The following is a 26,057-nucleotide window of genomic DNA, read 5'->3' as shown; positions in this document are numbered from 1 at the left end:
CCTGTTCGGGCGGGAACCTCCGGACCCGGAGGCACTTGACGCTCCACCTCAGATCCCGCTCGACGCTCACAAGGACGTGGCCTCAGAGGCTTAAGGGCCAGTGGCCTGCTGTCCCTTGGGCATTACACAACCTGTCTACCCTCGCAGTTCTAGGAGCAGCCCAGCCATGGCCGGGCCGGCCTTCCTGCTCGACGGCAGTTGGCCCAAAGCCACTGGGATCCACCGTTGGGCTGCCACGGCCTCTTAGCCCCAGCAAACTACCCTTTCAGCCACGCCACCCGCCAAGCACAGTTCCGATGCCTGGAGGTCAGCCGACCTGGAGAACCAGTCACGGCCCACGACCCCGCTCCTGCCTCCAGCCGTAGCGAAACGGCAGAGGGTGGGCTTTTTCCGGAGGGAGCTGTATAGAGACACACGGGCAATTAGGTGGCTGCGGCGTGGATGCGCGCTGGTGGGGACGGCCAGTTGTAGGTCGAGGGCTTCGCGTGCCTCACGGCCTTCACCTGGGCGTGCGGCGCAGTCTGGCTGCGGGCCAGCCACCACGGGAGCGGCTGGTTTATGGCTATCTTCCAGGGCCGCCTTCTGGCCGCATTTCCATCCAGACCTGCGGGGAGCGCCCCCTCCAGAGCACGCTGTGTTGGGAGGGCCCTGAGGAGGTGAGGCCTGCAGAGGCGGAGGCGGCATCAGCCGTGGGCGCCTAAAGGAGAATTTATAGTGGGAGGCAAAAAAGCCTACAGCACCTGGTATTCCCATGTGGTCTCCCATCCAAGTACTAAGCAGGCCCGACCCTGCTTAGCTTCCAGGATCAGCCGATATCGGGCGCGTTCAGGGTGGTATGGCGGTAGAAGGCTGCGGGGGCCACGGGGTGCCTCTTGAGGCTTAGCTTCCCTGGTGCTGGGGCTTGCCGACAGCCCGGCAGCCAACCCTCTCCAGCACGGCCCAGCCGCCCACCAAGGCAGGCGACAGGAGGCCTCGGGCACCCGGGATTGGCGGACTCGTGGGAGACCTCGCAGCTCAGGTCAGGCGGGACCCTCCCGGCCCACAGGAGCTTGGCCCTCTGCCCCAGATCCCGCTTGACGCCCACAAGGACGTGGCCCCGGGGGCTTAAGGGCCCGTGGCCCACGGTCCTTTGGGCATTCGCCACCCTGTCTGCCCACACAGTTCTAGGTGAAGCCCGGCCGCGGCCAGGCTGGCCCTCCTGCCCGACGGCAGTTGGCCTGAAGCCACTGGGAGGCACCATTGAGTCGGCAAGACCCCTTAGACCCAGCAAGGCCACCCTTGCCCCTCCGCCAAATGCTGAGCAAAGTTCCCTGCACCCGGTGACTGGCCGGCCCGGAGAACCATTCCCGGCCCACGACCCCACTCCCGCCCCCGGCCGTGGTGAAAGAGTGGAGGGTGGGCTTTTTCCGGAGGGAGCTGTGGAGAGACACACGGGCAGACGGGTGGCTGCGGCGTGGAGGGGCGCTGGTGTGGTCGGCCAGGTGCAGGTCGAGGGCCTCGCGGGCCTCACGATCTTCACCCGGGCCTGCGGCGGTGTCTGGGTCCAGGCCAGCCACCCCGGCAGCGGCTGGCGTGCGGTTGCCTTCCAGGGCCGCCTTCTGGGGGCATGTCCAGCCAGACCGGCGGGGATGGCCCCCTCCGGCGCACGCTGTGTCGGGAGAGGCCTGAGTAGATGAGGCCTGCAGCAGTGCCCGGCGGGGGCAGAGGAAGCCTTGAGTACCGGCCACTACAAGAAAAGGGCAATCGGGGGGCAAAAAATACTACAGCACCTAGTATGCCCAGGGGGTCTCCCATCCAGGTAGTAAACAGACCCGACCCTGCTTAGCTTCGGAGATCAGACGAGATGGGGTGCGTATAGGGTGGTATGGCCGTAGAAGGCAGCGGGGCCCACGGGGTGCCTCTTGAGGCTCAGCTTACCTGGTGCTGGCGAATTACCGCCAGTCCGGCGACCAGCCCTCTGCAGCACGGCCCTGCGGCCCGCCCAGGCAGGCGGTAGCAGGCTTCGGGGTCCGGGGGTGGTGGAGTCTTGGACGCTCTAGCAGCTCAGTTCTGGCGGGAACATCCAGGCACATAGGCGCATGGCGAACCGCCCCAGATCCCGCTCGACGCTCACAAAGACGTGGCTCTGAAGGCTTAAGGGTCCGTGGTCCACGGTCCCTTGGGCATTCCCCACCCTGTCCACCCACGCAGTGCTAGGTGCAGTCCAGCCGCGGCCGGGCTGGCCCTCCTGCCTGAAGGCAGTTAGCCCAAAGCCACTGGGAGCCACCATTGATGCGGCACGGCCCCTTGGACCCAGCAAGGCCACCCTTGCCCACACGCCACCCGCTGAGCACAGTTCCCAGCGCATGGTGGCCGGCTGGCCCGGAGAACCGGACCGGCCCAGGACCCCGCTCCTGCCCCCGGCCATGGCGAAACAGCGGAGGGTGGGCTTTTTCCGGAGGGAGCTGTGGAGAGACACAGAGGCAGCCAGGTGGCTGCGGCGCAGATGGGCGCTGGTTGGGTTGGCCACGGGCAGGTCGAGGGCCTCGCGGGCCTCACGATCTTCACCCGGGCCTGCAGCGGAGTCTGGGTCCGGGCCAGCCACCCCGGGAGAGGCTGGGGTGCGGCTGCCTTCCAGGGCCGCCTTCTGGCGGCATGTCCACCCAGACCGGCTGGGTGGGCCCCCTCTGGCGCACGCTGTGTTGCGAGAGGCCTGAGTAGATGAGGCCTGCAGCAGTGCCCGGCAGGAGCAGCGGAAGCCTTGAGCACCGGCGATGACAAGAAAAGGCAGATCGGGGGGCAAAAAATACTACAGCACCTAGTATTCCCAGGTGGTCTCCCATCCAGGTAGTAAACAGACCCGACCCTGCTTAGCTTCCGAGGTCAGACGAGATGGGGTGCGTTTAGGGTGGTATGGCCGTAGAAGGCAGCGGGGGCCACGGGGTGACTCTTGAGGCTCAGCTTAGCTGGTGCTGGCGAATTACCACCAGTCCGGCGACCAGCCCTCTGCTGCACGGCCCTGCTGCCTGCCCAGGCAGGCGACAGGAGGCCTCGGGGACCCGGAGGTGGCAGAGTCTTGGGCGACCTTGCAACCCTGTTCGGGCGGGAACCTCCGGACCCGTAGGCGCTTGACGCTCCACCTCAGATCCCGCTCGACGCTCACAAGGACGTGGCCTCAGAGGCTTAAGGGCCAGTGGCCTGCTGTCCCTTGGGCATTACACAACCTGTCCACCCTCGCAGTTCTAGGAGCAGCCCAGCCATGGCCGGGCCGGCCTTCCTGCTCGACGGCAGTTGGCCCAAAGCCACTGGGATCCACCGTTGGGCTGCCACGGCCTCTTAGCCCCAGCAAACTACCCTTTCAGCCACGCCACCCGCCAAGCACAGTTCCGATGCCTGGAGGTCAGCCGACCTGGAGAACCAGTCACGGCCCACGACCCCGCTCCTGCCTCCAGCCGTAGCGAAACGGCAGAGGGTGGGCTTTTTCCGGAGGGAGCTGTATAGAGACACACGGGCAATTAGGTGGCTGCGGCGTGGATGCGCGCTGGTGGGGACGGCCAGTTGTAGGTCGAGGGCTTCGCGTGCCTCACGGCCTTCACCTGGGCGTGCGGCGCAGTCTGGCTGCGGGCCAGCCACCACGGGAGCGGCTGGTTTATGGCTATCTTCCAGGGCCGCCTTCTGGCCGCATTTCCATCCAGACCTGCGGGGAGCGCTCCCTCCAGAGCACGCTGTGTTGGGAGCGCCCTGAGGAGGTGAGGCCTGCAGAGGCGGAGGCGGCATCAGCCGTGGGCGCCTAAAGGAGAATTTATAGTGGGAGGCAAAAAAGCCTACAGCACCTGGTATTCCCATGTGGTCTCCCATCCAAGTACTAAGCAGGCCCGACCCTGCTTAGCTTCCAGGATCAGCCGATATCGGGCGCGTTCAGGGTGGTATGGCGGTAGAAGGCTGCGGGGGCCACGGGGTGCCTCTTGAGGCTTAGCTTCCCTGGTGCTGGGGCTTGCCGACAGCCCGGCAGCCAACCCTCTCCAGCACGGCCCAGCCGCCCACCAAGGCAGGCGACAGGAGGCCTCGGGCACCCGGGATTGGCGGACTCGTGGGAGACCTCGCAGCTCAGGTCAGGCGGGACCCTCCCGGCCCACAGGAGCTTGGCCCTCTGCCCCAGATCCCGCTTGACGCCCACAAGGACGTGGCCCCGGGGGCTTAAGGGCCCGTGGCCCACGGTCCTTCGGGCATTCGCCACCCTGTCTGCCCACACAGTTCTAGGTGAAGCCCGGCCGCGGCCAGGCTGGCCCTCCTGCCCGACGGCAGTTGGCCTGAAGCCACTGGGAGGCACCATTGAGTCGGCAAGACCCCTTAGACCCAGCAAGGCCACCCTTGCCCCTCCGCCAAATGCTGAGCAAAGTTCCCTGCACCCGGTGACCGGCCGGCCCGGAGAACCATTCCCGGCCCACGACCCCACTCCCGCCCCCGGCCGTGGTGAAAGAGTGGAGGGTGGGCTTTTTCCGGAGGGAGCTGTGGAGAGACACACGGGCAGACGGGTGGCTGCGGCGTGGAGGGGCGCTGGTGTGGTCGGCCAGGTGCAGGTCGAGGGCCTCGCGGGCCTCACGATCTTCACCCGGGCCTGCGGCGGTGTCTGGGTCCGGGCCAGCCACCCCGGCAGCGGCTGGCGTGCGGTTGCCTTCCAGGGCCGCCTTCTGGGGGCATGTCCAGCCAGACCGGCGGGGATGGCCCCCTCCGGCGCACGCTGTGTCGGGAGAGGCCTGAGTAGATGAGGCCTGCAGCAGTGCCCGGCGGGGGCAGAGGAAGCCTTGAGTACCGGCCACTACAAGAAAAGGGCAATCGGGGGGCAAAACATACTACAGCACCTAGTATGCCCAGGGGGTCTCCCATCCAGGTAGTAAACAGACCCGACCCTGCTTAGCTTCGGAGATCAGACGAGATGGGGTGCGTATAGGGTGGTATGGCCGTAGAAGGCAGCGGGGCCCACGGGGTGCCTCTTGAGGCTCAGCTTACCTGGTGCTGGCGAATTACCGCCAGTCCGGCGACCAGCCCTCTGCAGCACGGCCCTGCGGCCCGCCCAGGCAGGCGGTAGCAGGCTTCGGGGTCCGGGGGTGGTGGAGTCTTGGACGCTCTAGCAGCTCAGTTCTGGCGGGAACATCCAGGCACATAGGCGCATGGCGAACCGCCCCAGATCCCGCTCGACGCTCACAAAGACGTGGCTCTGAAGGCTTAAGGGTCCGTGGTCCACGGTCCCTTGGGCATTCCCCACCCTGTCCACCCACGCAGTGCTAGGTGCAGTCCAGCCGCGGCCGGGCTGGCCCTCCTGCCTGAAGGCAGTTAGCCCAAAGCCACTGGGAGCCACCATTGATGCGGCACGGCCCCTTGGACCCAGCAAGGCCACCCTTGCCCACACGCCACCCGCTGAGCACAGTTCCCAGCGCATGGTGGCCGGCTGGCCCGGAGAACCGGACCGGCCCAGGACCCCGCTCCCGCCCCCGGCCATGGCGAAACAGCGGAGGGTGGGCTTTTTCCGGAGGGAGCTGTGGAGAGACACAGAGGCAGCCAGGTGGCTGCGGCGCAGATGGGCGCTGGTTGGGTTGGCCACGGGCAGGTCGAGGGCCTCGCGGGCCTCACGATCTTCACCCGGGCCTGCAGCGGAGTCTGGGTCCGGGCCAGCCACCCCGGGAGAGGCTGGGGTGCGGCTGCCTTCCAGGGCCGCCTTCTGGCGGCATGTCCACCCAGACCGGCTGGGTGGGCCCCCTCTGGCGCACGCTGTGTTGCGAGAGGCCTGAGTAGATGAGGCCTGCAGCAGTGCCCGGCAGGAGCAGCGGAAGCCTTGAGCACCGGCGATGACAAGAAAAGGCAGATCGGGGGGCAAAAAATACTACAGCACCTAGTATTCCCAGGTGGTCTCCCATCCAGGTAGTAAACAGACCCGACCCTGCTTAGCTTCCGAGGTCAGACGAGATGGGGTGCGTTTAGGGTGGTATGGCCGTAGAAGGCAGCGGGGGCCACGGGGTGACTCTTGAGGCTCAGCTTAGCTGGTGCTGGCGAATTACCACCAGTCCGGCGACCAGCCCTCTGCTGCACGGCCCTGCTGCCTGCCCAGGCAGGCGACAGGAGGCCTCGGGGACCCGGAGGTGGCAGAGTCTTGGGCGACCTTGCAACCCTGTTCGGGCGGGAACCTCCGGACCCGTAGGCGCTTGACGCTCCACCTCAGATCCCGCTCGACGCTCACAAGGACGTGGCCTCAGAGGCTTAAGGGCCAGTGGCCTGCTGTCCCTTGGGCATTACACAACCTGTCCACCCTCGCAGTTCTAGGAGCAGCCCAGCCATGGCCGGGCCGGCCTTCCTGCTCGACGGCAGTTGGCCCAAAGCCACTGGGATCCACCGTTGGGCTGCCACGGCCTCTTAGCCCCAGCAAACTACCCTTTCAGCCACGCCACCCGCCAAGCACAGTTCCGATGCCTGGAGGTCAGCCGACCTGGAGAACCAGTCACGGCCCACGACCCCGCTCCTGCCTCCAGCCGTAGCGAAACGGCAGAGGGTGGGCTTTTTCCGGAGGGAGCTGTATAGAGACACACGGGCAATTAGGTGGCTGCGGCGTGGATGCGCGCTGGTGGGGACGGCCAGTTGTAGGTCGAGGGCTTCGCGTGCCTCACGGCCTTCACCTGGGCGTGCGGCGCAGTCTGGCTGCGGGCCAGCCACCACGGGAGTGGCTGGTTTATGGCTATCTTCCAGGGCCGCCTTCTGGCCGCATTTCCATCCAGACCTGCGGGGAGCGCTCCCTCCAGAGCACGCTGTGTTGGGAGCGCCCTGAGAAGGTGAGGCCTGCAGAGGCGGAGGCGGCATCAGCCGTGGGCGCCTAAAGGAGAATTTATAGTGGGAGGCAAAAAAGCCTACAGCACCTGGTATTCCCATGTGGTCTCCCATCCAAGTACTAAGCAGGCCCGACCCTGCTTAGCTTCCAGGATCAGCCGATATCGGGCGCGTTCAGGGTGGTATGGCGGTAGAAGGCTGCGGGGGCCACGGGGTGCCTCTTGAGGCTTAGCTTCCCTGGTGCTGGGGCTTGCCGACAGCCCGGCAGCCAACCCTCTCCAGCACGGCCCAGCCGCCCACCAAGGCAGGCGACAGGAGGCCTCGGGCACCCGGGATTGGCGGACTCGTGGGAGACCTCGCAGCTCAGGTCAGGCGGGACCCTCCCGGCCCACAGGAGCTTGGCCCTCTGCCCCAGATCCCGCTTGACGCCCACAAGGACGTGGCCCCGGGGGCTTAAGGGCCCGTGGCCCACGGTCCTTCGGGCATTCGCCACCCTGTCTGCCCACACAGTTCTAGGTGAAGCCCGGCCGCGGCCAGGCTGGCCCTCCTGCCCGACGGCAGTTGGCCTGAAGCCACTGGGAGGCACCATTGAGTCGGCAAGACCCCTTAGACCCAGCAAGGCCACCCTTGCCCCTCCGCCAAATGCTGAGCAAAGTTCCCTGCACCCGGTGACTGGCCGGCCCGGAGAACCATTCCCGGCCCACGACCCCACTCCCGCCCCCGGCCGTGGTGAAAGAGTGGAGGGTGGGCTTTTTCCGGAGGGAGCTGTGGAGAGACACACGGGCAGACGGGTGGCTGCGGCGTGGAGGGGCGCTGGTGTGGTCGGCCAGGTGCAGGTCGAGGGCCTCGCGGGCCTCACGATCTTCACCCGGGCCTGCGGCGGTGTCTGGGTCCGGGCCAGCCACCCCGGCAGCGGCTGGCGTGCGGTTGCCTTCCAGGGCCGCCTTCTGGGGGCATGTCCAGCCAGACCGGCGGGGATGGCCCCCTCCGGCGCACGCTGTGTCGGGAGAGGCCTGAGTAGATGAGGCCTGCAGCAGTGCCCGGCGGGGGCAGAGGAAGCCTTGAGTACCGGCCACTACAAGAAAAGGGCAATCGGGGGGCAAAACATACTACAGCACCTAGTATGCCCAGGGGGTCTCCCATCCAGGTAGTAAACAGACCCGACCCTGCTTAGCTTCGGAGATCAGACGAGATGGGGTGCGTATAGGGTGGTATGGCCGTAGAAGGCAGCGGGGCCCACGGGGTGCCTCTTGAGGCTCAGCTTACCTGGTGCTGGCGAATTACCGCCAGTCCGGCGACCAGCCCTCTGCAGCACGGCCCTGCGGCCCGCCCAGGCAGGCGATAGCAGGCTTCGGGGTCCGGGGGTGGTGGAGTCTTGGACGCTCTAGCAGCTCAGTTCTGGCGGGAACATCCAGGCACATAGGCGCATGGCGAAACGCCCCAGATCCCGCTCGACGCTCACAAAGACGTGGCTCTGAAGGCTTAAGGGTCCGTGGTCCACGGTCCCTTGGGCATTCCCCACCCTGTCCACCCACGCAGTGCTAGGTGCAGTCCAGCCGCGGCCGGGCTGGCCCTCCTGCCTGAAGGCAGTTAGCCCAAAGCCACTGGGAGCCACCATTGATGCGGCACGGCCCCTTGGACCCAGCAAGGCCACCCTTGCCCACACGCCACCCGCTGAGCACAGTTCCCAGCGCATGGTGGCCGGCTGGCCCGGAGAACCGGACCGGCCCAGGACCCCGCTCCCGCCCCCGGCCATGGCGAAACAGCGGAGGGTGGGCTTTTTCCGGAGGGAGCTGTGGAGAGACACAGAGGCAGCCAGGTGGCTGCGGCGCAGATGGGCGCTGGTTGGGTTGGCCACGGGCAGGTCGAGGGCCTCGCGGGCCTCACGATCTTCACCCGGGCCTGCAGCGGAGTCTGGGTCCGGGCCAGCCACCCCGGGAGAGGCTGGGGTGCGGCTGCCTTCCAGGGCCGCCTTCTGGCGGCATGTCCACCCAGACCGGCTGGGTGGGCCCCCTCTGGCGCACGCTGTGTTGCGAGAGGCCTGAGTAGATGAGGCCTGCAGCAGTGCCCGGCAGGAGCAGCGGAAGCCTTGAGCACCGGCGATGACAAGAAAAGGCAGATCGGGGGGCAAAAAATACTACAGCACCTAGTATTCCCAGGTGGTCTCCCATCCAGGTAGTAAACAGACCCGACCCTGCTTAGCTTCCGAGGTCAGACGAGATGGGGTGCGTTTAGGGTGGTATGGCCGTAGAAGGCAGCGGGGGCCACGGGGTGACTCTTGAGGCTCAGCTTAGCTGGTGCTGGCGAATTACCACCAGTCCGGCGACCAGCCCTCTGCTGCACGGCCCTGCTGCCTGCCCAGGCAGGCGACAGGAGGCCTCGGGGACCCGGAGGTGGCAGAGTCTTGGGCGACCTTGCAACCCTGTTCGGGCGGGAACCTCCGGACCCGTAGGCGCTTGACGCTCCACCTCAGATCCCGCTCGACGCTCACAAGGACGTGGCCTCAGAGGCTTAAGGGCCAGTGGCCTGCTGTCCCTTGGGCATTACACAACCTGTCCACCCTCGCAGTTCTAGGAGCAGCCCAGCCATGGCCGGGCCGGCCTTCCTGCTCGACGGCAGTTGGCCCAAAGCCACTGGGATCCACCGTTGGGCTGCCACGGCCTCTTAGCCCCAGCAAACTACCCTTTCAGCCACGCCACCCGCCAAGCACAGTTCCGATGCCTGGAGGTCAGCCGACCTGGAGAACCAGTCACGGCCCACGACCCCGCTCCTGCCTCCAGCCGTAGCGAAACGGCAGAGGGTGGGCTTTTTCCGGAGGGAGCTGTATAGAGACACACGGGCAATTAGGTGGCTGCGGCGTGGATGCGCGCTGGTGGGGACGGCCAGTTGTAGGTCGAGGGCTTCGCGTGCCTCACGGCCTTCACCTGGGCGTGCGGCGCAGTCTGGCTGCGGGCCAGCCACCACGGGAGTGGCTGGTTTATGGCTATCTTCCAGGGCCGCCTTCTGGCCGCATTTCCATCCAGACCTGCGGGGAGCGCTCCCTCCAGAGCACGCTGTGTTGGGAGCGCCCTGAGAAGGTGAGGCCTGCAGAGGCGGAGGCGGCATCAGCCGTGGGCGCCTAAAGGAGAATTTATAGTGGGAGGCAAAAAAGCCTACAGCACCTGGTATTCCCATGTGGTCTCCCATCCAAGTACTAAGCAGGCCCGACCCTGCTTAGCTTCCAGGATCAGCCGATATCGGGCGCGTTCAGGGTGGTATGGCGGTAGAAGGCTGCGGGGGCCACGGGGTGCCTCTTGAGGCTTAGCTTCCCTGGTGCTGGGGCTTGCCGACAGCCCGGCAGCCAACCCTCTCCAGCACGGCCCAGCCGCCCACCAAGGCAGGCGACAGGAGGCCTCGGGCACCCGGGATTGGCGGACTCGTGGGAGACCTCGCAGCTCAGGTCAGGCGGGACCCTCCCGGCCCACAGGAGCTTGGCCCTCTGCCCCAGATCCCGCTTGACGCCCACAAGGACGTGGCCCCGGGGGCTTAAGGGCCCGTGGCCCACGGTCCTTCGGGCATTCGCCACCCTGTCTGCCCACACAGTTCTAGGTGAAGCCCGGCCGCGGCCAGGCTGGCCCTCCTGCCCGACGGCAGTTGGCCTGAAGCCACTGGGAGGCACCATTGAGTCGGCAAGACCCCTTAGACCCAGCAAGGCCACCCTTGCCCCTCCGCCAAATGCTGAGCAAAGTTCCCTGCACCCGGTGACTGGCCGGCCCGGAGAACCATTCCCGGCCCACGACCCCACTCCCGCCCCCGGCCGTGGTGAAAGAGTGGAGGGTGGGCTTTTTCCGGAGGGAGCTGTGGAGAGACACACGGGCAGACGGGTGGCTGCGGCGTGGAGGGGCGCTGGTGTGGTCGGCCAGGTGCAGGTCGAGGGCCTCGCGGGCCTCACGATCTTCACCCGGGCCTGCGGCGGTGTCTGGGTCCGGGCCAGCCACCCCGGCAGCGGCTGGCGTGCGGTTGCCTTCCAGGGCCGCCTTCTGGGGGCATGTCCAGCCAGACCGGCGGGGATGGCCCCCTCCGGCGCACGCTGTGTCGGGAGAGGCCTGAGTAGATGAGGCCTGCAGCAGTGCCCGGCGGGGGCAGAGGAAGCCTTGAGTACCGGCCACTACAAGAAAAGGGCAATCGGGGGGCAAAACATACTACAGCACCTAGTATGCCCAGGGGGTCTCCCATCCAGGTAGTAAACAGACCCGACCCTGCTTAGCTTCGGAGATCAGACGAGATGGGGTGCGTATAGGGTGGTATGGCCGTAGAAGGCAGCGGGGCCCACGGGGTGCCTCTTGAGGCTCAGCTTACCTGGTGCTGGCGAATTACCGCCAGTCCGGCGACCAGCCCTCTGCAGCACGGCCCTGCGGCCCGCCCAGGCAGGCGATAGCAGGCTTCGGGGTCCGGGGGTGGTGGAGTCTTGGACGCTCTAGCAGCTCAGTTCTGGCGGGAACATCCAGGCACATAGGCGCATGGCGAAACGCCCCAGATCCCGCTCGACGCTCACAAAGACGTGGCTCTGAAGGCTTAAGGGTCCGTGGTCCACGGTCCCTTGGGCATTCCCCACCCTGTCCACCCACGCAGTGCTAGGTGCAGTCCAGCCGCGGCCGGGCTGGCCCTCCTGCCTGAAGGCAGTTAGCCCAAAGCCACTGGGAGCCACCATTGATGCGGCACGGCCCCTTGGACCCAGCAAGGCCACCCTTGCCCACACGCCACCCGCTGAGCACAGTTCCCAGCGCATGGTGGCCGGCTGGCCCGGAGAACCGGACCGGCCCAGGACCCCGCTCCCGCCCCCGGCCATGGCGAAACAGCGGAGGGTGGGCTTTTTCCGGAGGGAGCTGTGGAGAGACACAGAGGCAGCCAGGTGGCTGCGGCGCAGATGGGCGCTGGTTGGGTTGGCCACGGGCAGGTCGAGGGCCTCGCGGGCCTCACGATCTTCACCCGGGCCTGCAGCGGAGTCTGGGTCCGGGCCAGCCACCCCGGGAGAGGCTGGGGTGCGGCTGCCTTCCAGGGCCGCCTTCTCGCGGCATGTCCACCCAGACCGGCTGGGTGGGCCCCCTCTGGCGCACGCTGTGTTGCGAGAGGCCTGAGTAGATGAGGCCTGCAGCAGTGCCCGGCAGGAGCAGCGGAAGCCTTGAGCACCGGCGATGACAAGAAAAGGCAGATCGGGGGGCAAAAAATACTACAGCACCTAGTATTCCCAGGTGGTCTCCCATCCAGGTAGTAAACAGACCCGACCCTGCTTAGCTTCCGAGGTCAGACGAGATGGGGTGTGCTTAGGGTGGTATGGCCGTAGAAGGCAGCGGGGGCCACGGGGTGACTCTTGAGGCTCAGCTTAGCTGGTGCTGGCGAATTACCACCAGTCCGGCGACCAGCCCTCTGCTGCACGGCCCTGCTGCCTGCCCAGGCAGGCGACAGGAGGCCTCGGGGACCCGGAGGTGGCAGAGTCTTGGGCGACCTTGCAACCCTGTTCGGGCGGGAACCTCCGGACCCGTAGGCGCTTGACGCTCCACCTCAGATCCCGCTCGACGCTCACAAGGACGTGGCCTCAGAGGCTTAAGGGCCGGTGGCCTGCTGTCCCTTGGGCATTACACAACCTGTCCACCGTCGCAGTTCTAGGAGCAGCCCAGCCATGGCCGGGCCGGCCTTCCTGCTCGACGGCAGTTGGCCCAAAGCCACTGGGATCCACCGTTGGGCTGCCACGGCCTCTTAGCCCCAGCAAACTACCCTTTCAGCCACGCCACCCGCCAAGCACAGTTCCGATGCCTGGAGGTCAGCCGACCTGGAGAACCAGTCACGGCCCACGACCCCACTCCTGCCTCCAGCCGTAGCGAAACGGCAGAGGGTGGGCTTTTTCCGGAGGGAGCTGTATAGAGACACACGGGCAATTAGGTGGCTGCGGCGTGGATGCGCGCTGGTGGGGACGGCCAGTTGTAGGTCGAGGGCTTCGCGTGCCTCACGGCCTTCACCTGGGCGTGCGGCGCAGTCTGGCTGCGGGCCAGCCACCACGGGAGCGGCTGGTTTATGGCTATCTTCCAGGGCCGCCTTCTGGCCGCATTTCCATCCAGACCTGCGGGGAGCGCCCCCTCCAGAGCACGCTGTGTTGGGAGGGCCCTGAGGAGGTGAGGCCTGCAGAGGCGGAGGCGGCATCAGCCGTGGGCGCCTAAAGGAGAATTTATAGTGGGAGGCAAAAAAGCCTACAGCACCTGGTATTCCCATGTGGTCTCCCATCCAAGTACTAAGCAGGCCCGACCCTGCTTAGCTTCCAGGATCAGACGATATCGGGCGCGTTCAGGGTGGTATGGCGGTAGAAGGCTGCGGGGGCCACGGGGTGCCTCTTGAGGCTTAGCTTCCCTGGTGCTGGGGCTTGCCGACAGTCCGGCAGCCAACCCTCTCCAGCACGGCCCAGCCGCCCACCAAGGCAGGCGACAGGAGGCCTCGGGCACCCGGGATTGGCGGACTCGTGGGAGACCTCGCAGCTCAGGTCAGGCGGGACCCTCCCGGCCCACAGGAGCTTGGCCCTCTGCCCCAGATCCCGCTTGACGCCCACAAGGACGTGGCCCCGGGGGCTTAAGGGCCCGTGGCCCACGGTCCTTTGGGCATTCGCCACCCTGTCTGCCCACACAGTTCTAGGTGAAGCCCGGCCGCAGCCAGGCTGGCCCTCCTGCCCGACGGCAGTTGGCCTGAAGCCACTGGGAGGCACCATTGAGTCGGCAAGACCCCTTAGACCCAGCAAGGCCACCCTTGCCCCTCCGCCAAATGCTGAGCAAAGTTCCCTGCACCCGGTGACCGGCCGGCCCGGAGAACCATTCCCGGCCCACGACCCCACTCCCGCCCCCGGCCGTGGTGAAAGAGTGGAGTGTGGGCTTTTTCCGGAGGGAGCTGTGGAGAGACACACGGGCAGACGGGTGGCTGCGGCGTGGAGGGGCGCTGGTGTGGTCGGCCAGGTGCAGGTCGAGGGCCTCGCGGGCCTCACGATCTTCACCCGGGCCTGCGGCGGTGTCTGGGTCCGGGCCAGCCACCCCGGCAGCGGCTGGCGTGCGGTTGCCTTCCAGGGCCGCCTTCTGGGGGCATGTCCAGCCAGACCGGCGGGGATGGCCCCCTCCGGCGCACGCTGTGTCGGGAGAGGCCTGAGTAGATGAGGCCTGCAGCAGTGCCCGGCGGGGGCAGAGGAAGCCTTGAGTACCGGCCACTACAAGAAAAGGGCAATCGGGGGGCAAAAAATACTACAGCACCTAGTATTCCCAGGGGGTCTCCCATCCAGGTAGTAAACAGACCCGACCCTGCTTAGCTTCCGAGGTCAGACGAGATGGGGTGCGTTTAGGGTGGTATGGCCGTAGAAGGCAGCGGGGGCCACGGGGTGACTCTTGAGGCTCAGCTTAGCTGGTGCTGGCGAATTACCACCAGTCCGGCGACCAGCCCTCTGCTGCACGGCCCTGCTGCCTGCCCAGGCAGGCGACAGGAGGCCTCGGGGACCCGGAGGTGGCAGAGTCTTGGGCGACCTTGCAACCCTGTTCGGGCGGGAACCTCCGGACCCGGAGGCACTTGACGCTCCACCTCAGATCCCGCTCGATGCTCACAAGGACGTGGCCTCAGAGGCTTAAGGGCCAGTGGCCTGCTGTCCCTTGGGCATTACACAACCTGTCCACCCTCGCAGTTCTAGGAGCAGCCCAGCCATGGCCGGGCCGGCCTTCCTGCTCGACGGCAGTTGGCCCAAAGCCACTGGGATCCACCGTTGGGCTGCCACGGCCTCTTAGCCCCAGCAAACTACCCTTTCAGCCACGCCACCCGCCAAGCACAGTTCCGATGCCTGGAGGTCAGCCGACCTGGAGAACCAGTCACGGCCCACGACCCCGCTCCTGCCTCCAGCCGTAGCGAAACGGCAGAGGGTGGGCTTTTTCCGGAGGGAGCTGTATAGAGACACACGGGCAATTAGGTGGCTGCGGCGTGGATGCGCGCTGGTGGGGACGGCCAGTTGTAGGTCGAGGGCTTCGCGTGCCTCACGGCCTTCACCTGGGCGTGCGGCGCAGTCTGGCTGCGGGCCAGCCACCACGGGAGCGGCTGGTTTATGGCTATCTTCCAGGGCCGCCTTCTGGCCGCATTTCCATCCAGACCTGCGGGGAGCGCCCCCTCCAGAGCACGCTGTGTTGGGAGGGCCCTGAGGAGGTGAGGCCTGCAGAGGCGGAGGCGGCATCAGCCGTGGGCGCCTAAAGGAGAATTTATAGTGGGAGGCAAAAAAGCCTACAGCACCTGGTATTCCCATGTGGTCTCCCATCCAAGTACTAAGCAGGCCCGACCCTGCTTAGCTTCCAGGATCAGACGATATCGGGCGCGTTCAGGGTGGTATGGCGGTAGAAGGCTGCGGGGGCCACGGGGTGCCTCTTGAGGCTTAGCTTCCCTGGTGCTGGGGCTTGCCGACAGCCCGGCAGCCAACCCTCTCCAGCACGGCCCAGCCGCCCACCAAGGCAGGCGACAGGAGGCCTCGGGCACCCGGGATTGGCGGACTCGTGGGAGACCTCGCAGCTCAGGTCAGGCGGGACCCTCCCGGCCCACAGGAGCTTGGCCCTCTGCCCCAGATCCCGCTTGACGCCCACAAGGACGTGGCCCCGGGGGCTTAAGGGCCCGTGGCCCACGGTCCTTTGGGCATTCGCCACCCTGTCTGCCCACACAGTTCTAGGTGAAGCCCGGCCGCGGCCAGGCTGGCCCTCCTGCCCGACGGCAGTTGGCCTGAAGCCACTGGGAGGCACCATTGAGTCGGCAAGACCCCTTAGACCCAGCAAGGCCACCCTTGCCCCTCCGCCAAATGCTGAGCAAAGTTCCCTGCACCCGGTGACCGGCCGGCCCGGAGAACCATTCCCGGCCCACGACCCCACTCCCGCCCCCGGCCGTGGTGAAAGAGTGGAGGGTGGGCTTTTTCCGGAGGGAGCTGTGGAGAGACACACGGGCAGACGGGTGGCTGCGGCGTGGAGGGGCGCTGGTGTGGTCGGCCAGGTGCAGGTCGAGGGCCTCGCGGGCCTCACGATCTTCACCCGGGCCTGCGGCGGTGTCTGGGTCCGGGCCAGCCACCCCGGCAGCGGCTGGCGTGCGGTTGCCTTCCAGGGCCGCCTTCTGGGGGCATGTCCAGCCAGACCGGCGGGGATGGCCCCCTCCGGCGCACGCTGTGTCGGGAGAGGCCTGAGTAGATGAGGCCTGCAGCAGTGCCCGGCGGGAGCAGCGGAAGCCTTGAGCACCGGCGATGACAAGAAAAGGCAGATCGGGGGGCAAAAAATACTACAGCACCTAGTATTCCCAGGTGGTCTCCCATCCAGGTAGTAAACAGACCCGACCCTGCTTAGCTTCCGAGGTCAGACGAGATGGGGTGCGTTTAGGGTGGTATGGCCGTAGAAGGCAGCGGGGGCCACGGGGTGACTCTTGAGGCTCAGCTTAGCTGGTGCTGGCGAATTACCACCAGTCCGGCGACCAGCCCTCTGCTGCACGGCCCTGCTGCCTGCCCAGGCAGGCGACAGGAGGCCTCGGGGACCCGGAGGTGGCAGAGTCTTGGGCGACCTTGCAACCCTGTTCGGGCGGGAACCTCCGGACCCGTAGGCGCTTGACGCTCCACCTCAGATCCCGCTCGACGCTCACAAGGACGTGGCCTCAGAGGCTTAAGGGCCAGTGGCCTGCTGTCCCTTGGGCATTACACAACCTGTCCACCCTCGCAGTTCTAGGAGCAGCCCAGCCATGGCCGGGCCGGCCTTCCTGCTCGACGGCAGTTGGCCCAAAGCCACTGGGATCCACCGTTGGGCTGCCACGGCCTCTTAGCCCCAGCAAACTACCCTTTCAGCCACGCCACCCGCCAAGCACAGTTCCGATGCCTGGAGGTCAGCCGACCTGGAGAACCAGTCACGGCCCACGACCCCGCTCCTGCCTCCAGCCGTAGCGAAACGGCAGAGGGTGGGCTTTTTCCGGAGGGAGCTGTATAGAGACACACGGGCAATTAGGTGGCTGCGGCGTGGATGCGCGCTGGTGGGGACGGCCAGTTGTAGGTCGAGGGCTTCGCGTGCCTCACGGCCTTCACCTGGGCGTGCGGCGCAGTCTGGCTGCGGGCCAGCCACCACGGGAGCGGCTGGTTTATGGCTATCTTCCAGGGCCGCCTTCTGGCCGCATTTCCATCCAGACCTGCGGGGAGCGCCCCCTCCAGAGCACGCTGTGTTGGGAGGGCCCTGAGGAGGTGAGGCCTGCAGAGGCGGAGGCGGCATCAGCCGTGGGCGCCTAAAGGAGAATTTATAGTGGGAGGCAAAAAAGCCTACAGCACCTGGTATCCCCATGTGGTCTCCCATCCAAGTACTAAGCAGGCCCGACCCTGCTTAGCTTCCAGGATCAGACGATATCGGGCGCGTTCAGGGTGGTATGGCGGTAGAAGGCTGCGGGGGCCACGGGGTGCCTCTTGAGGCTTAGCTTCCCTGGTGCTGGGGCTTGCCGACAGCCCGGCAGCCAACCCTCTCCAGCACGGCCCAGCCGCCCACCAAGGCAGGCGACAGGAGGCCTCGGGCACCCGGGATTGGCGGACTCGTGGGAGACCTCGCAGCTCAGGTCAGGCGGGACCCTCCCGGCCCACAGGAGCTTGGCCCTCTGCCCCAGATCCCGCTTGACGCCCACAAGGACGTGGCCCCGGGGGCTTAAGGGCCCGTGGCCCACGGTCCTTTGGGCATTCGCCACCCTGTCTGCCCACACAGTTCTAGGTGAAGCCCGGCCGCGGCCAGGCTGGCCCTCCTGCCCGACGGCAGTTGGCCTGAAGCCACTGGGAGGCACCATTGAGTCGGCAAGACCCCTTAGACCCAGCAAGGCCACCCTTGCCCCTCCGCCAAATGCTGAGCAAAGTTCCCTGCACCCGGTGACCGGCCGGCCCGGAGAACCATTCCCGGCCCACGACCCCACTCCCGCCCCCGGCCGTGGTGAAAGAGTGGAGGGTGGGCTTTTTCCGGAGGGAGCTGTGGAGAGACACACGGGCAGACGGGTGGCTGCGGCGTGGAGGGGCGCTGGTGTGGTCGGCCAGGTGCAGGTCGAGGGCCTCGCGGGCCTCACGATCTTCACCCGGGCCTGCGGCGGTGTCTGGGTCCGGGCCAGCCACCCCGGCAGCGGCTGGCGTGCGGTTGCCTTCCAGGGCCGCCTTCTGGGGGCATGTCCAGCCAGACCGGCGGGGATGGCCCCCTCCGGCGCACGCTGTGTCGGGAGAGGCCTGAGTAGATGAGGCCTGCAGCAGTGCCCGGCGGGAGCAGCGGAAGCCTTGAGCACCGGTGATGACAAGAAAAGGCAGATCGGGGGGCAAAAAATACTACAGCACCTAGTATTCCCAGGTGGTCTCCCATCCAGGTAGTAAACAGACCCGACCCTGCTTAGCTTCCGAGGTCAGACGAGATGGGGTGCGTTTAGGGTGGTATGGCCGTAGAAGGCAGCGGGGGCCACGGGGTGACTCTTGAGGCTCAGCTTAGCTGGTGCTGGCGAATTACCACCAGTCCGGCGACCAGCCCTCTGCTGCACGGCCCTGCTGCCTGCCCAGGCAGGCGACAGGAGGCCTCGGGGACCCGGAGGTGGCAGAGTCTTGGGCGACCTTGCAACCCTGTTCGGGCGGGAACCTCCGGACCCGTAGGCGCTTGACGCTCCACCTCAGATCCCGCTCGACGCTCACAAGGACGTGGCCTCAGAGGCTTAAGGGCCAGTGGCCTGCTGTCCCTTGGGCATTACACAACCTGTCCACCCTCGCAGTTCTAGGAGCAGCCCAGCCATGGCCGGGCCGGCCTTCCTGCTCGACGGCAGTTGGCCCAAAGCCACTGGGATCCACCGTTGGGCTGCCACGGCCTCTTAGCCCCAGCAAACTACCCTTTCAGCCACGCCACCCGCCAAGCACAGTTCCGATGCCTGGAGGTCAGCCGACCTGGAGAACCAGTCACGGCCCACGACCCCGCTCCTGCCTCCAGCCGTAGCGAAACGGCAGAGGGTGGGCTTTTTCCGGAGGGAGCTGTATAGAGACACACGGGCAATTAGGTGGCTGCGGCGTGGATGCGCGCTGGTGGGGACGGCCAGTTGTAGGTCGAGGGCTTCGCGTGCCTCACGGCCTTCACCTGGGCGTGCGGCGCAGTCTGGCTGCGGGCCAGCCACCACGGGAGCGGCTGGTTTATGGCTATCTTCCAGGGCCGCCTTCTGGCCGCATTTCCATCCAGACCTGCGGGGAGCGCCCCCTCCAGAGCACGCTGTGTTGGGAGGGCCCTGAGGAGGTGAGGCCTGCAGAGGCGGAGGCGGCATCAGCCGTGGGCGCCTAAAGGAGAATTTATAGTGGGAGGCAAAAAAGCCTACAGCACCTGGTATTCCCATGTGGTCTCCCATCCAAGTACTAAGCAGGCCCGACCCTGCTTAGCTTCCAGGATCAGCCGATATCGGGCGCGTTCAGGGTGGTATGGCGGTAGAAGGCTGCGGGGGCCACGGGGTGCCTCTTGAGGCTTAGCTTCCCTGGTGCTGGGGCTTGCCGACAGCCCGGCAGCCAACCCTCTCCAGCACGGCCCAGCCGCCCACCAAGGCAGGCGACAGGAGGCCTCGGGCACCCGGGATTGGCGGACTCGTGGGAGACCTCGCAGCTCAGGTCAGGCGGGACCCTCCCGGCCCACAGGAGCTTGGCCCTCTGCCCCAGATCCCGCTTGACGCCCACAAGGACGTGGCCCCGGGGGCTTAAGGGCCCGTGGCCCACGGTCCTTTGGGCATTCGCCACCCTGTCTGCCCACACAGTTCTAGGTGAAGCCCGGCCGCGGCCAGGCTGGCCCTCCTGCCCGACGGCAGTTGGCCTGAAGCCACTGGGAGGCACCATTGAGTCGGCAAGACCCCTTAGACCCAGCAAGGCCACCCTTGCCCCTCCGCCAAATGCTGAGCAAAGTTCCCTGCACCCGGTGACCGGCCGGCCCGGAGAACCATTCCCGGCCCACGACCCCACTCCCGCCCCCGGCCGTGGTGAAAGAGTGGAGGGTGGGCTTTTTCCGGAGGGAGCTGTGGAGAGACACACGGGCAGACGGGTGGCTGCGGCGTGGAGGGGCGCTGGTGTGGTCGGCCAGGTGCAGGTCGAGGGCCTCGCGGGCCTCACGATCTTCACCCGGGCCTGCGGCGGTGTCTGGGTCCGGGCCAGCCACCCCGGCAGCGGCTGGCGTGCGGTTGCCTTCCAGGGCCGCCTTCTGGGGGCATGTCCAGCCAGACCGGCGGGGATGGCCCCCTCCGGCGCACGCTGTGTCGGGAGAGGCCTGAGTAGATGAGGCCTGCAGCAGTGCCCGGCGGGGGCAGAGGAAGCCTTGAGTACCGGCCACTACAAGAAAAGGGAAATCGGGGTGCAAAAAATACTACAGCACCTAGTATTCCCAGGGGGTCTCCCATCCAGGTAGTAAACAGACCCGACCCTGCTTAGCTTCCGAGGTCAGACGAGATGGGGTGCGTTTAGGGTGGTATGGCCGTAGAAGGCAGTGGGGGCCACGGGGTGACTCTTGAGGCTCAGCTTAGCTGGTGCTGGCGAATTACCACCAGTCCGGCGACCAGCCCTCTGCTGCACGGCCCTGCTGCCTGCCCAGGCAGGCGACAGGAGGCCTCGGGGACCCGGAGGTGGCAGAGTCTTGGGCGACCTTGCAACCCTGTTCGGGCGGGAACCTCCGGACCCGGAGGCACTTGACGCTCCACCTCAGATCCCGCTCGACGCTCACAAGGACGTGGCCTCAGAGGCTTAAGGGCCGGTGGCCTGCTGTCCCTTGGGCATTACACAACCTGTCCACCCTCGCAGTTCTAGGAGCAGCCCAGCCATGGCCGGGCCGGCCTTCCTGCTCGACGGCAGTTGGCCCAAAGCCACTGGGATCCACCGTTGGGCTGCCACGGCCTCTTAGCCCCAGCAAACTACCCTTTCAGCCACGCCACCCGCCAAGCACAGTTCCGATGCCTGGAGGTCAGCCGACCTGGAGAACCAGTCACGGCCCACGACCCCGCTCCTGCCTCCAGCCGTAGCGAAACGGCAGAGGGTGGGCTTTTTCCGGAGGGAGCTGTATAGAGACACACGGGCAATTAGGTGGCTGCGGCGTGGATGCGCGCTGGTGGGGACGGCCAGTTGTAGGTCGAGGGCTTCGCGTGCCTCACGGCCTTCACCTGGGCGTGCGGCGCAGTCTGGCTGCGGGCCAGCCACCACGGGAGCGGCTGGTTTATGGCTATCTTCCAGGGCCGCCTTCTGGCCGCATTTCCATCCAGACCTGCGGGGAGCGCCCCCTCCAGAGCACGCTGTGTTGGGAGGGCCCTGAGGAGGTGAGGCCTGCAGAGGCGGAGGCGGCATCAGCCGTGGGCGCCTAAAGGAGAATTTATAGTGGGAGGCAAAAAAGCCTACAGCACCTGGTATTCCCATGTGGTCTCCCATCCAAGTACTAAGCAGGCCCGACCCTGCTTAGCTTCCAGGATCAGACGATATCGGGCGCGTTCAGGGTGGTATGGCGGTAGAAGGCTGCGGGGGCCACGGGGTGCCTCTTGAGGCTTAGCTTCCCTGGTGCTGGGGCTTGCTGACAGCCCGGCAGCCAACCCTCTCCAGCACGGCCCAGCCGCCCACCAAGGCAGGCGACAGGAGGCCTCGGGCACCCGGGATTGGCGGACTCGTGGGAGACCTCGCAGCTCAGGTCAGGCGGGACCCTCCCGGCCCACAGGAGCTTGGCCCTCTGCCCCAGATCCCGCTTGACGCCCACAAGGACGTGGCCCCGGGGGCTTAAGGGCCCGTGGCCCACGGTCCTTTGGGCATTCGCCACCCTGTCTGCCCACACAGTTCTAGGTGAAGCCCGGCCGCGGCCAGGCTGGCCCTCCTGCCCGACGGCAGTTGGCCTGAAGCCACTGGGAGGCACCATTGAGTCGGCAAGACCCCTTAGACCCAGCAAGGCCACCCTTGCCCCTCCGCCAAATGCTGAGCAAAGTTCCCTGCACCCGGTGACCGGCCGGCCCGGAGAACCATTCCCGGCCCACGACCCCACTCCCGCCCCCGGCCGTGGTGAAAGAGTGGAGGGTGGGCTTTTTCCGGAGGGAGCTGTGGAGAGACACACGGGCAGACGGGTGGCTGCGGCGTGGAGGGGCGCTGGTGTGGTCGGCCAGGTGCAGGTCGAGGGCCTCGCGGGCCTCACGATCTTCACCCGGGCCTGCGGCGGTGTCTGGGTCCGGGCCAGCCACCCCGGCAGCGGCTGGCGTGCGGTTGCCTTCCAGGGCCGCCTTCTGGGGGCATGTCCAGCCAGACCGGCGGGGATGGCCCCCTCCGGCGCACGCTGTGTCGGGAGAGGCCTGAGTAGATGAGGCCTGCAGCAGTGCCCGGCGGGGGCAGAGGAAGCCTTGAGTACCGGCCACTACAAGAAAAGGGCAATCGGGGGGCAAAACATACTACAGCACCTAGTATGCCCAGGGGGTCTCCCATCCAGGTAGTAAACAGACCCGACCCTGCTTAGCTTCGGAGATCAGACGAGATGGGGTGCGTATAGGGTGGTATGGCCGTAGAAGGCAGCGGGGCCCACGGGGTGCCTCTTGAGGCTCAGCTTACCTGGTGCTGGCGAATTACCGCCAGTCCGGCGACCAGCCCTCTGCAGCACGGCCCTGCGGCCCGCCCAGGCAGGCGATAGCAGGCTTCGGGGTCCGGGGGTGGTGGAGTCTTGGACGCTCTAGCAGCTCAGTTCTGGCGGGAACATCCAGGCACATAGGCGCATGGCGAAACGCCCCAGATCCCGCTCGACGCTCACAAAGACGTGGCTCTGAAGGCTTAAGGGTCCGTGGTCCACGGTCCCTTGGGCATTCCCCACCCTGTCCACCCACGCAGTGCTAGGTGCAGTCCAGCCGCGGCCGGGCTGGCCCTCCTGCCTGAAGGCAGTTAGCCCAAAGCCACTGGGAGCCACCATTGATGCGGCACGGCCCCTTGGACCCAGCAAGGCCACCCTTGCCCACACGCCACCCGCTGAGCACAGTTCCCAGCGCATGGTGGCCGGCTGGCCCGGAGAACCGGACCGGCCCAGGACCCCGCTCCCGCCCCCGGCCATGGCGAAACAGCGGAGGGTGGGCTTTTTCCGGAGGGAGCTGTGGAGAGACACAGAGGCAGCCAGGTGGCTGCGGCGCAGATGGGCGCTGGTTGGGTTGGCCACGGGCAGGTCGAGGGCCTCGCGGGCCTCACGATCTTCACCCGGGCCTGCAGCGGAGTCTGGGTCCGGGCCAGCCACCCCGGGAGAGGCTGGGGTGCGGCTGCCTTCCAGGGCCGCCTTCTGGCGGCATGTCCACCCAGACCGGCTGGGTGGGCCCCCTCTGGCGCACGCTGTGTTGCGAGAGGCCTGAGTAGATGAGGCCTGCAGCAGTGCCCGGCGGGAGCAGCGGAAGCCTTGAGCACCGGCGATGACAAGAAAAGGCAGATCGGGGGGCAAAAAATACTACAGCACCTAGTATTCCCAGGTGGTCTCCCATCCAGGTAGTAAACAGACCCGACCCTGCTTAGCTTCCGAGGTCAGACGAGATGGGGTGCGTTTAGGGTGGTATGGCCGTAGAAGGCAGCGGGGGCCACGGGGTGACTCTTGAGGCTCAGCTTAGCTGGTGCTGGCGAATTACCACCAGTCCGGCGACCAGCCCTCTGCTGCACGGCCCTGCTGCCTGCCCAGGCAGGCGACAGGAGGCCTCGGGGACCCGGAGGTGGCAGAGTCTTGGGCGACCTTGCAACCCTGTTCGGGCGGGAACCTCCGGACCCGTAGGCGCTTGACGCTCCACCTCAGATCCCGCTCGACGCTCACAAGGACGTGGCCTCAGAGGCTTAAGGGCCGGTGGCCTGCTGTCCCTTGGGCATTACACAACCTGTCCACCCTCGCAGTTCTAGGAGCAGCCCAGCCATGGCCGGGCCGGCCTTCCTGCTCGACGGCAGTTGGCCCAAAGCCACTGGGATCCACCGTTGGGCTGCCACGGCCTCTTAGCCCCAGCAAACTACCCTTTCAGCCACGCCACCCGCCAAGCACAGTTCCGATGCCTGGAGGTCAGCCGACCTGGAGAACCAGTCACGGCCCACGACCCCACTCCTGCCTCCAGCCGTAGCGAAACGGCAGAGGGTGGGCTTTTTCCGGAGGGAGCTGTATAGAGACACACGGGCAATTAGGTGGCTGCGGCGTGGATGCGCGCTGGTGGGGACGGCCAGTTGTAGGTCGAGGGCTTCGCGTGCCTCACGGCCTTCACCTGGGCGTGCGGCGCAGTCTGGCTGCGGGCCAGCCACCACGGGAGCGGCTGGTTTATGGCTATCTTCCAGGGCCGCCTTCTGGCCGCATTTCCATCCAGACCTGCGGGGAGCGCCCCCTCCAGAGCACGCTGTGTTGGGAGGGCCCTGAGGAGGTGAGGCCTGCAGAGGCGGAGGCGGCATCAGCCGTGGGCGCCTAAAGGAGAATTTATAGTGGGAGGCAAAAAAGCCTACAGCACCTGGTATTCCCATGTGGTCTCCCATCCAAGTACTAAGCAGGCCCGACCCTGCTTAGCTTCCAGGATCAGACGATATCGGGTGCGTTCAGGGTGGTATGGCGGTAGAAGGCTGCGGGGGCCACGGGGTGCCTCTTGAGGCTTAGCTTCCCTGGTGCTGGGGCTTGCCGACAGCCCGGCAGCCAACCCTCTCCAGCACGGCCCAGCCGCCCACCAAGGCAGGCGACAGGAGGCCTCGGGCACCCGGGATTGGCGGACTCGTGGGAGACCTCGCAGCTCAGGTCAGGCGGGACCCTCCCGGCCCACAGGAGCTTGGCCCTCTGCCCCAGATCCCGCTTGACGCCCACAAGGACGTGGCCCCGGGGGCTTAAGGGCCCGTGGCCCACGGTCCTTTGGGCATTCGCCACCCTGTCTGCCCACACAGGTCTAGGTGAAGCCCGGCCGCGGCCAGGCTGGCCCTCCTGCCCAACGGCAGTTGGCCTGAAGCCACTGGGAGGCACCATTGAGTCGGCAAGACCCCTTAGACCCAGCAAGGCCACCCTTGCCCCTCCGCCAAATGCTGAGCAAAGTTCCCTGCACCCGGTGACCGGCCGGCCCGGAGAACCATTCCCGGCCCACGACCCCACTCCCGCCCCCGGCCGTGGTGAAAGAGTGGAGGGTGGGCTTTTTCCGGAGGGAGCTGTGGAGAGACACACGGGCAGACGGGTGGCTGCGGCGTGGAGGGGCGCTGGTGTGGTCGGCCAGGTGCAGGTCGAGGGCCTCGCGGGCCTCACGATCTTCACCCGGGCCTGCGGCGGTGTCTGGGTCCGGGCCAGCCACCCCGGCAGCGGCTGGCGTGCGGTTGCCTTCCAGGGCCGCCTTCTGGGGGCATGTCCAGCCAGACCGGCGGGGATGGCCCCCTCCGGCGCACGCTGTGTCGGGAGAGGCCTGAGTAGATGAGGCCTGCAGCAGTGCCCGGCGGGGGCAGAGGAAGCCTTGAGTACCGGCCACTACAAGAAAAGGGCAATCGGGGGGCAAAACATACTACAGCACCTAGTATGCCCAGGGGGTCTCCCATCCAGGTAGTAAACAGACCCGACCCTGCTTAGCTTCGGAGATCAGACGAGATGGGGTGCGTATAGGGTGGTATGGCCGTAGAAGGCAGCGGGGCCCACGGGGTGCCTCTTGAGGCTCAGCTTACCTGGTGCTGGCGAATTACCGCCAGTCCGGCGACCAGCCCTCTGCAGCACGGCCCTGCGGCCCGCCCAGGCAGGCGATAGCAGGCTTCGGGGTCCGGGGGTGGTGGAGTCTTGGACGCTCTAGCAGCTCAGTTCTGGCGGGAACATCCAGGCACATAGGCGCATGGCGAACCGCCCCAGATCCCGCTCGACGCTCACAAAGACGTGGCTCTGAAGGCTTAAGGGTCCGTGGTCCACGGTCCCTTGGGCATTCCCCACCCTGTCCACCCACGCAGTGCTAGGTGCAGTCCAGCCGCGGCCGGGCTGGCCCTCCTGCCTGAAGGCAGTTAGCCCAAAGCCACTGGGAGCCACCATTGATGCGGCACGGCCCCTTGGACCCAGCAAGGCCACCCTTGCCCACACGCCACCCGCTGAGCACAGTTCCCAGCGCATGGTGGCCGGCTGGCCCGGAGAACCGGACCGGCCCAGGACCCCGCTCCCGCCCCCGGCCATGGCGAAACAGCGGAGGGTGGGCTTTTTCCGGAGGGAGCTGTGGAGAGACACAGAGGCAGCCAGGTGGCTGCGGCGCAGATGGGCGCTGGTTGGGTTGGCCACGGGCAGGTCGAG

The sequence above is a fragment of the Balaenoptera borealis genome (genome assembly GCF_965194805.1).
Source record: "Balaenoptera borealis genome assembly, chromosome: 10".
Taxonomy (NCBI): Eukaryota; Metazoa; Chordata; class Mammalia; order Artiodactyla; family Balaenopteridae; genus Balaenoptera; species Balaenoptera borealis.
The sequence above is the reverse complement of the archived record's forward strand: the minus strand, read 5'-3'. Positions refer to the sequence as shown.